The sequence below is a fragment of the Bufo bufo genome, chromosome 3 (assembly GCF_905171765.1).
Source record: "Bufo bufo chromosome 3, aBufBuf1.1, whole genome shotgun sequence".
NCBI classification, from domain to species: domain Eukaryota; kingdom Metazoa; phylum Chordata; class Amphibia; order Anura; family Bufonidae; genus Bufo; species Bufo bufo.
In genome coordinates this window covers 240,213,344-240,223,308 of record NC_053391.1, presented here as the reverse complement: position 1 = coordinate 240,223,308, position 9,965 = coordinate 240,213,344, and positions in this window count along the sequence as shown.

Genomic DNA, 9,965 nt, shown 5'->3' with positions numbered 1-9,965 from the left:
CTTCTTGGGTACAGATCCAGAAGTCCCTTGAGGTCTCTGCGCAGCACCAGAGACTCCAGGCTGATCGCAGACGAGCGCCTGCTCCTTCCTACCAGGTCGGAGACCGTGTATGGTTGTCCACCCGCAACCTCAACCTTCGAGTGCCCACTCCCAAGCTGGCGCCTCGCTTTGTTGGTCCCTTCCGAGTGCTTCGCAGGGTAAACCCGGTAGCCTATGCCCTTGCGCTTCCTCCTGGCATACGGATCTCCAACGTGTTTCATGTCTCCCTGTTGAAGCCACTGGTGTGTAATCGTTTCACTTCCTCGGTTCCTCGGCCTCGTCCGGTCCAAGTGGGCAATCGTGAGGAATATGAGGTGAGCAATATCCTGCACTCACGCCTGGTCCGCGGTCGGTTGCAGTTTTTGGTCCATTGGCGTGGTTATGGTCCAGAGGAGCGTTCCTGGGTTCCCTCCGCAGATGTCCATGCTCCTGCCTTGCTCCGAGCCTTCCACGCACGCTTCCCTCAGAAACCGTTTTGTGCTCCGCGGAGGAGGGGCCCTTGAGGGGGAGGTACTGTCATGGTCTTACCTGCTTGCTGCTCTCCTTCGTTTGACATGTGCTGGCGGCCATCTTGGTTTCTGGGTTTCTTGTAGCCTTCCACCCTGCGGCTCCTCCTTCCCCTGGGAGGAGCTGGATGCCTAGCTCATATATATAGGAGGTCTGTGGCTTCAGTTCCTTGCTTGGTCCTCTTGTGTTCACATGCTTCTAAGACTGCTGCTGCTTCTGGTTCCTGATCCTGGCTTCGTCTGACTACCCTGCTGGTTCCTGATCCTGGCTTCGTCTGACTACCCTGCTGGTTCCTGATCCTGGCTTCGTCTGACTACCCTGCTGGTTCCTGATCCTGGCTTCGTCTGACTACCCTTCTGGTTCCTGACCTCTGGCTTCGCAAAGACTCTGCTCGGTTTCACCATCCGTTTGGACTTTTACTTTACAGCTTTATTTTCAATAAAGCCTTCTTATTTTCACTTATCTCTTGTTGTACGTCTGGTTCATGGTTCCGTGACAACTGCCCAAGGGTTGTCCCTGGGGTTTAGAGAGCAGAAAGGATGAACTTTTGCATTTTTTCTTGATGCAAACAGGTCTATCTGTGGGGTTCCCCATCTCCTGGTGATCTCATGGATTACCTCTGAGTCTAGGGCCCATTCTCCTGGATCTATGGTGATCCTGCTGAGAAAATCCGCCTGAATATTTTCTGTACCCTTTAACTGGATAGCTGTGATGGAGGGAACATTTCTTTCTGCCCAGAAGAATATTTTTTCCGCCAGATCTTTTAAGCTTGAGGATCTTGTGCCCCCCTGATGCTTTAGATATGTGACTGCTGTTACATTGTCTGAAAGGATCTTCAGGTGTTTTCCGGATACCTTGTCTTGTGATGCCTTCAGAACCTCCCAGATCGCCCTCAGTTCTCTGTGGTTCGATGACTTTGTTCTTATGATGTCTGACCAAGTGCCCTGGTAGCTTAGCAAGCCTATTTTTGCTCCCCATCCTGTGCCGCTTGCATCTGTATAAATTTGTATCTCTGGATTCTTTATCCAGGGTACACCTCTTAGCAAGTTTCTGTTTTCCGTCCACCAGTTTAAATCTAATCTTACGTGGTTTGGGATGGAGATTCTTTTTTCTAGAGAACACTGCTTCTTGTCCCAATTCTTCAGGATCAACGACTGGACTATCCTGGTATGAGCCTGGGACCAAGATACCGCCGTTATACAGGAAGTCATCATTCCCAAGAGGCTCATGGCACTGCGTACGGAGCACTGAGACTGACTCTGGAATTTTCTTGTTTTGTCTATAAAGGATTTTATTTTCTCCTGAGGGAGGGATGTAATCTGGGAAACTGAGTCCAGGATCACTCCCAAAAATGTCATTCTGGTTGATGGAATTATGCATGATTTCTTTAGGTTTATTATCCAGCCTAGGTCTGAGAACCTGCGTATTAGGTTGTTGGTAAGGCTGGTTGTTTCCAGTTCCGAGGATCCTAGAACTAGGAAATCATCTAAGTATGGAAATATTTTTATTCCTTTTGCTCTCAGGGGGGATATCATTTCCACTACGAGCTTCGTGAATACCCTTGGGGCAGAGGAGATTCCAAAGGGTAACATGGTGAACTGGAAGTGTTTTACTTCTCCCAAGTTGTCCACTAGAGCGAATCTGAGGTATTTCTGAGATGTTTTATTTATGGGGACGTGATAGTAAGCGACCTTTAAGTCTATGGACGTCATGAAATCTCTGGCTTTGATCAAAGGAATGATGGATGTTATGGATTCCATCCTGAACTTTCTGTATGTGACAGCTTTGTTTAGTCCCTTTAGATTTTTAATAGTGCGGAAGGTACCGTCTGGTTTCTGAACCAGAAATAAATAGTAACCCCTTCCTCTTTTCATACTGGGGACTTCTGCTACCACTCCTGAATCTATAAGTTGAAGGACCCCCTGCCAGATTTTTTCTAGAGTTTTTGGGCTGTGTGATGTTATTTTGAACTTTTTTGGAGGGGCTGAGTAAAATTCTATCTGGTAGCCATTTCATAGGATGTCTAAGGCCCACGGATTTTTGGTGACGGATTCCCACCGGTACAGAAAATTCCTCAGTCTTCCCCCTACTCTGGCGTCATTGTTTATCTGACTGTCTATTCTGGGGGTTGAGAAGGAAACCTCTGCCTTTCCCCCACTTCTGGTAACTCCACCTACCCGACTTCCCTTTGCCACTATAGGGTCTAGTCTGGGAATTGAAGGAACGAAAGGGCTTCTTTTTACTTTCCTCCGGAAACCCTTTCTTTTTATCTGCAGCCTTCTCAAGAATGGAGTCTAACACGGGTCCAAAAAAGTATTCCCCGGAAAAAGCTATAGAACATAGCTTCGCTTTTGATGTTCTATCCCCTCCCCATGCTTTTATCCACAATGCCCTTCTAGCTGAATTGGTGAGAGCAGCATCCTTGGTGGCGAACCTCACCGACTCCGCTGAGGCATCCGCCAGGAAAGCAGTGGCTGATCTGAGGAGTGGAATAGAATTTCATATTTCCTCTCTTGGGGTTTTGTTTTTAATATGGTCTTCCAACTCATTGAGCCAGAAACACATGGACCTAGCCACCGACGTCGCAGCTATGTTGGTTTTGATACCAAACATAGATGCCTCTCAGGATTTTTTTAGGAGTGAGTCGGCCTTCCTTTCCATTGGGTCCTGCAGTTGTGACGAGTCCTCGAATGGGAGGGAGGTCTTCTTGACTTCCTTGCCTACCTGAATGTCAATTTTTGGGGTTTCATTAAACAGTTTAACGTCCGCTGGATCGAATAATAGCCTATTCCTGAATTCCCTGGATACCCCCAGTCTTCTTTCAGGGTCTGTCCACTCATCCAGGATCATATCTTTTATGTTTTCATTCATTGGAAATACTTTTAGTTTTTTGGCTCTAAGTCCCCCAAACATCTCATCCAGGACAGATCGTGGTTTTTTCACATCCTCAATACCCATGGTTGCTCTGACAGCGCCCTATAATTCCTCCATGTCTTCGGAAGAGAAAAAAATATTTTTTACTATCCTCCACAATTTCACCCTCTGATAGAGCGTCAATATCAATGTTCTGTCTAGAGGTGGAGGCCTTCTCGTCCATATCCTCTAAATCAGAGGAGGATGGGACAGACATCCTAGGATTTTTCGCTGGAGGTGTAGGAGGGACAGATCTGAGAGAGGCCAGGGAGGACTTTATTTCTTTTTGAATTATTAGGGTTTTGACCTCCATCAGTATGGATGGTTGCTCCTCTTTTACAAGATCATTGATGCAAACTTGGCAGAGTTTCTTTTTATGATTCTCAGGAAGTCTCTTGCTACAAGTCCCACACCTATGAACTTTAGTTCTAGTTCTGGGCTCTTTTACTCTCTATAAGAGAGGAGCAACCAGGTATCAATAGACATGATAATAAAACAAGTCGATATGATACATCATTTGTCTCTCTCCCCACAGGGGAACTCACAGTTGGAGTAGCTGAGGGGGCCTCAGATTCCATCTGGACTGCAGGGGCAGAAGGGGCTTCAGGGACAGACATCTGTGGTTTGTCTACTCTAGGAGAGAGATCTGGATGTATGCCACAGCCTATTCAAACTTGCCGCTTCTAATAATCAGAGCGGCGTCTGACGTCATCACGGTGTGCCCCGGTCCAAGCTCCGCCCCTTCCGCTTCCTGCCGGCCGAAGCAGAGTGCAGCGCTGAAGCTTCAACCCGGAGTCGGCGTGCAGCGTGCTCTGCGATGCGTGGTCAGCTTCCTCAATGCAGGGAAGGGGGACCGATGCTATGGGGAGAGATACAGGCTCCTGCAGACAGGAACGAGATCAGCTCCATAGGTATCCTCTGCCCAGCTTTGGACTCAACCGCAGGAGGGCAGAGGAAAGGGACACAAATCCCAAGGTATTTCTTTAAAATAATAAAAGTCTTCACCTCCATCAGGAGGCCTCTCTGTGAGGTGCCCCCGTAGGGACAGGAAACACTGAGGGTGAGAGTGGGTGGTGGCCTTTTAAACTCTCTGTGTTCCTGCCCCTACAGAGGTCAGGGGGTCAATCTCATAGTAGAGCCGTCATGGTGGACGAAATGGAAAAATATATTCTTAGTGCATTTCTGCAGTTAATTTTGGTGAAATCGTGTATTGGCCTATTTCAGTCCAACAAGAAAAATATATGCTCAGTTCACTTCTGCAGTTATTTCTGTTGAAAGCGTATAGGGGTGTATTACAGTAGAAAAATAAAAATATACACGCATTTCACTGTTGCACTTATTTGTGGCAAAAGTGTTCAGTGGCCTATTTCAGTACAGAAAGAAAAATATATACGCACTTCACTGGTGCATTTATTTCTGCTGAAAGCGTTTACTGGCCTATTTCAGTACAAAAAGAAAAATCTCAGTTCACGTCGGCGGTTATATGTGTTGAAAGCATGGCTGGGAGTCAGCAGGGTGGCAGCAGTGGGAGGTTGGGAGCCAAACTTGCTCGGGGTAGAGCACCTGCTTCGCAGCAGCCTACCTACTCGGGAAGTAGTAGTGCAGCGGTTCATGAAAGTAGTGGCGGTAGCAGTCAGTCAGTGTGGCGGTTATATGTGGTAAAATCTTTATTGAAGTATTTCGGTCGAAAAACTAAATTTATTCAACGGTCAGCGCTGCTGTTATATGTGGTTACATCTCCATGATGTCTTCATGATAAATCTGCAGAGTAGGGGGCCCTGTGTGGCTTCTACACACTTTCAAAATAATCCTTCAGCGGAGCGAATAGATTCCGGATTACCGGGACGCCCCATGACCTTCCCAGGAGCTGTTGTCGGGAGCAGGGGTTCATTTCTGAGACGTCCGTATAGTGCGGGGGGATCCGAAGACCCTTTCCATCTCCATATCCGTTATATGTGGTAAAATCTTTATTGAAGTATTTTGGTGGAAAAATAAATTTTATTCAGCGTTCAGCGCTGCACTTATATGCGTTAAAATCTTTTGTGAATTATTTTTGTGAAAAAGCAAATTTCATTCAGAGTTCAGCGTTGCAGTTATATGTAGTAATATCTTTTGTGACTTATTTTGGTGGAAAAACTAATTTCCACCTTCTACATTAACTTCCTCCTCTCTTCATTCTCATCCTCAACACACACACTGACTGACTTAACAACCCCCCTAGCTATATACACTGCTCAAAAAAATTAAGGGAACACAAAAATAACACATCCTAGATCTGAGTTAATTAAATATTCTTCTGAAATACTTTGTTCTTTACATAGTTGAATGTGCTGACAACAAAATCACAGAAAAATAAAAAAATGGAAATCAAATTTTTCATCCCATGGAGGTCTGGATTTGGAGTCACACTCCTCATACTGCGTACAACTTCAGACTCTGTCATTGTGCCACTCGGTGGGCTCCTCATACTGCCACCACCTTCAGACTTTGTCATTGTGCTTCTTGGGGGCCTCTTAATACTGCTGCCAACTCTAGACTCTGTCATTGTGCCACTCGTTGGCCTTCTCCTGATGCTGCCAACTCCAGACTGTGTCATTGAGCCACTCAGTGACCTCTTAATACTGCTGCCACCTCCAGACTCTGTCATTGTGCCACTCGGTGGCCTTCTCATACTGCTTCCACCTCCAAACCCTGCCATTGGGCTACTCTGTGGTCTCCTCATGCTGCTTCCACCTCACCACTATGTCATAGGTAGAGATGGCCTTGCGGTTCGCCCGGCGAACTTTGCTCATTCACGATTCGCCGAACATGCGAACATATGGCGATATTCGCATGAGCCATATTTTTTTGCATAGCACCGAACTTTGACCCATGACACATCCATCAGGTGGGACAGGACAGCCAATTGAGACGTTTCAGCACATGGACACACCCCCTACCATATAAATAAACCTGATCTGGCAGCCATTTTACATTCAGTTTTTTTTGCCAGTGTAGGGAGAGATTGCTGTGTGGAGCAGGGACAGACTGTTGGGTACACCAAACACTAGCTAATAGGGCCACAAAAGTCCTTTTAAGGACTGGTATAGGTGTGCTATCGATAGATGTGGCATACTGATGGGTGTAATATACTTGTAATATACTTTCTAACATAGAAAGTATATTATAGTGCATTTGTATTGTGCAGCAGTTGTGTGCGGTTCTGCTGAGATACCGCAGCTAGATAGAGGGACAAACGATATTGGAATAACTAATTGCAACTGGTGTGATATTCTTGTTGCCCCCCCAAAAAAAAACTGATTTAGGGTTGTGACATACCTATAATATACCTTCTAACATAAAAAGTATATTATAGTGCATTTGTGTTGTGCAGCAGTTGTGTGCGGTTCTTCTGAGATACCGCAGCTAGATAGAGGGACAGATGCTATTGGAATAACTAATTGCAACTGGTGTGATATACCTGTTGCCCTAAAAAAAACTGTGGAGGGGTGTGATATAACTAAAATATATTTTCTAACATAGAAAGTATATTATAGTGCATTTGTATTGTGCAGCAGTTGTGTGCGGTTCTGCTGAGATACCGCAGCTAGATAGAGGGACAAACACTATTTGAATAACTAATTGCAACTGGTGTGATATACTTGTTGCTCACAAAAAAACTGATTAAAGGGTGCGATATGCCTGCTTCCACATAATACTGATTAAGGGGTTTGATATACCTGCTTCCACAAAATAATGATTGAGAGGTGTGATACACCGGCTTCCACAAAATATTGATTGAGGGGTGCGATTCAACGGCTTTCACAAAATATTGATTGAGGCCTGCGATACACCTGCTTCCACCAAATATCGATTAAGGGGTTTTATATACCAGAGGCGATTGATATACCAGCTTCCACCAAATATTGATTGAGGCCTGTGATACACCGGCTTCCAACAAATTTTGATTAAAGGGTTTGATATACTAGCTTCCAGCAAAAACTCATTAAGGGGTTTTATATACCTATTTGCACAAAATACTGATAGAGGGGATTGATATACCTGCTTCCACCAAATATTGATTGAGACCTGCGATATACCTGCTTCAACAAATACTGCTCTTCTATAGGGACTTTGTCACAGGGTCATTTTGAAAATGACAGGCAGAGGAAGAGGCAGGCCATTCCACAGGGGTGGTAGGGGTTGGGCAGGTGTACCAGGCCGGAGCCTAAGTGGGAAGTTGCAGAAGGTGCATGCGATTATGTCAAAAGACGCACGAGAGTTGGTTGAGTGGCTCACTCAGCCTTCCGCTTCTGCACACTCCACATCCTCTGTATCTGCACCCTCCTCACTCTCTGCTGTGTGCACCGCCAAATACACCACCACCACCACCATAGCCCCTCCACTCGCGTCAGAGGAATTTTTTTCCCATCCATTCCTAGACCTTACCGATGCGCAGCCATTCTTTGCATCGGATCAGGAAGAGGAGTTAGCAACGGCTGCCACCCAGCAGTCTGACGACAGTACCCAGATCAGTCCAAGGACGAGGTCCCCGCTGTTGCTGCCTACTCCGAGATCTCTAATGTCAGTGGTGGTGAAGGTGACGATGATGACGTGTCGATGGATGTCACATGGGTGCCAAAAAGAGAGGAAGAGGAGGGGAGTTCAGAGGGAGAGACAGAGCAGCAGATAGGGGGTAGAAGGAGGAGAAGCAGGCAGAACTCGCAGTGCACAGGAGGCAAAAAGCAGAGTACAAATGTATCTGGAGCGAGCCATCCACTATGCACGGTCACATCTGGTGCTCCTAGGACGCCGGCACATGGCTCCGCAGTGTGGGCTTTTTTAACGTGTCAGCTGCTGACAATAGTGTTGCCATCTGCAGCCTGTGCTGTCAACGGATAAGTAGTGGTAAGCCCAACACTCACCTAGGGACGACCGCCTTAAGAAGGCACCTGGCCTCCTATCACCAAGCCCAGTGGGAGCAACACCGTCAGAACCAACAAAGCCAAACTCCCGGTGCTCCACGTCCTGCCTCTTCTCCTTCTCCTCTCTCCTCCCATTTGTCCTACACTCCAACTTCCACCGTGCCGTTGACGCTTTCATCTGGCAAAAGGCAGGCTTCCGTGGCCCAAATGGTCTAACTTAAAAAGTTGATGATGCCAGATAACCCTCTTGCTCAACGGCTGACCGCTGGCTTGCTAGCCCGCCAACTACTGTCATATAAACTGGAGAACTCTGAGGATTTAGAAATTTTTTGGCCATTGGCACACCGCAATGGACGGCATCCCAGAGCTATATGTCCACGTTCAGAGGCAAGTGAATGTATCTCTGGCACACAGTGTCAGTGCCAAGATACATCTGACCACAAACACGTGGTCTAGCAAACACGGGCAGGGAAGGTACATAACTTTTACTGCCCACTGAGTGAACCTTCTGACGAATGTCAAGCATGCAACCTGTGGCACCCGTGTGGATTTGGTGTTAACGCCACGGATTTCATGCAGGCCTGCCTCTTCTTCTCCTCCTCCTACTTCATCCTCTGTCTCCTCCCCGGCTGACTCCTCCTTTTTCACTGCTACCACTTCTTCCGCTGCACCCCCAAAGCTCCCAAAGAACCTTTTCGACGTGCCAGGTGAGACGTTGCCATGCTGTGCTGCGGTTGTTTTGCCTGGAAGCCAAGAGCCAAACCGCTCATGCAATGCTTTCAGCTCTGTGGTCACAGGCCGATCAGTGGCTAACCCGGTTCAATTTGACAGTTGGTAAAGTGGTGTGCGACAACGGTGCCAATCTGCTAAGCTCTCTGAAACAGGGCAAAATGACATACAAGCCGTGCATGGCACACGTTCTAAACTTGGTCATGCAGCAATTCGTTTCCAAATAGCCCGTGGTCCAGGACGTCTTGCAGGAAAATCCATTTTAAAAGATCTTACACGGCCATGGCTCGCCTTGCTGACGTTCAGCGGCGACACGACCTACCCATCAGACGTCTGATTTGTAAAAGCCTAACGCGCTGGAACTCCACCTTGTATATGCTTGATAGGCTGTTCCAGCAGCAACGTGCTGTTAACAACTACCTGTACAAACTCTGCAGCAGGACAGGTTCTCGGGAGCTTGGTTTCTTTTCACCGCGTTAGTGGCTGCTCATACACGCTGGAAGATGAGGTAGTTGCAATGCTGAATCAATTCCCAGGGGGGGCTACTCCATCTGAGACAAGTCAGCAGGAGTCTGAAGAGGAGTCAGAAGAAGATAGTGGCTGGGGGAGGATGAGGAGGAGGAGCAAGAAGAGCAGACTTTAAACTTTTCGGGGATCAAAATGGATTTTCCTGCAAGACGTCCTGGACCACGGGCTATTTGGAAACGAATTGCTGCATGACCAAGTTTAGAACGTGTGCCATGCACGGCTTGTATGTCATTTTGCCCTGTTTCAGAGAGCTTAGCAGATTGGCACCGTTGTCGCACACCACTTTACCAACTGTCAAATTGAACCGGGTTAGCCACTGATCGGCCTGTGACCACAGAGCTGAAA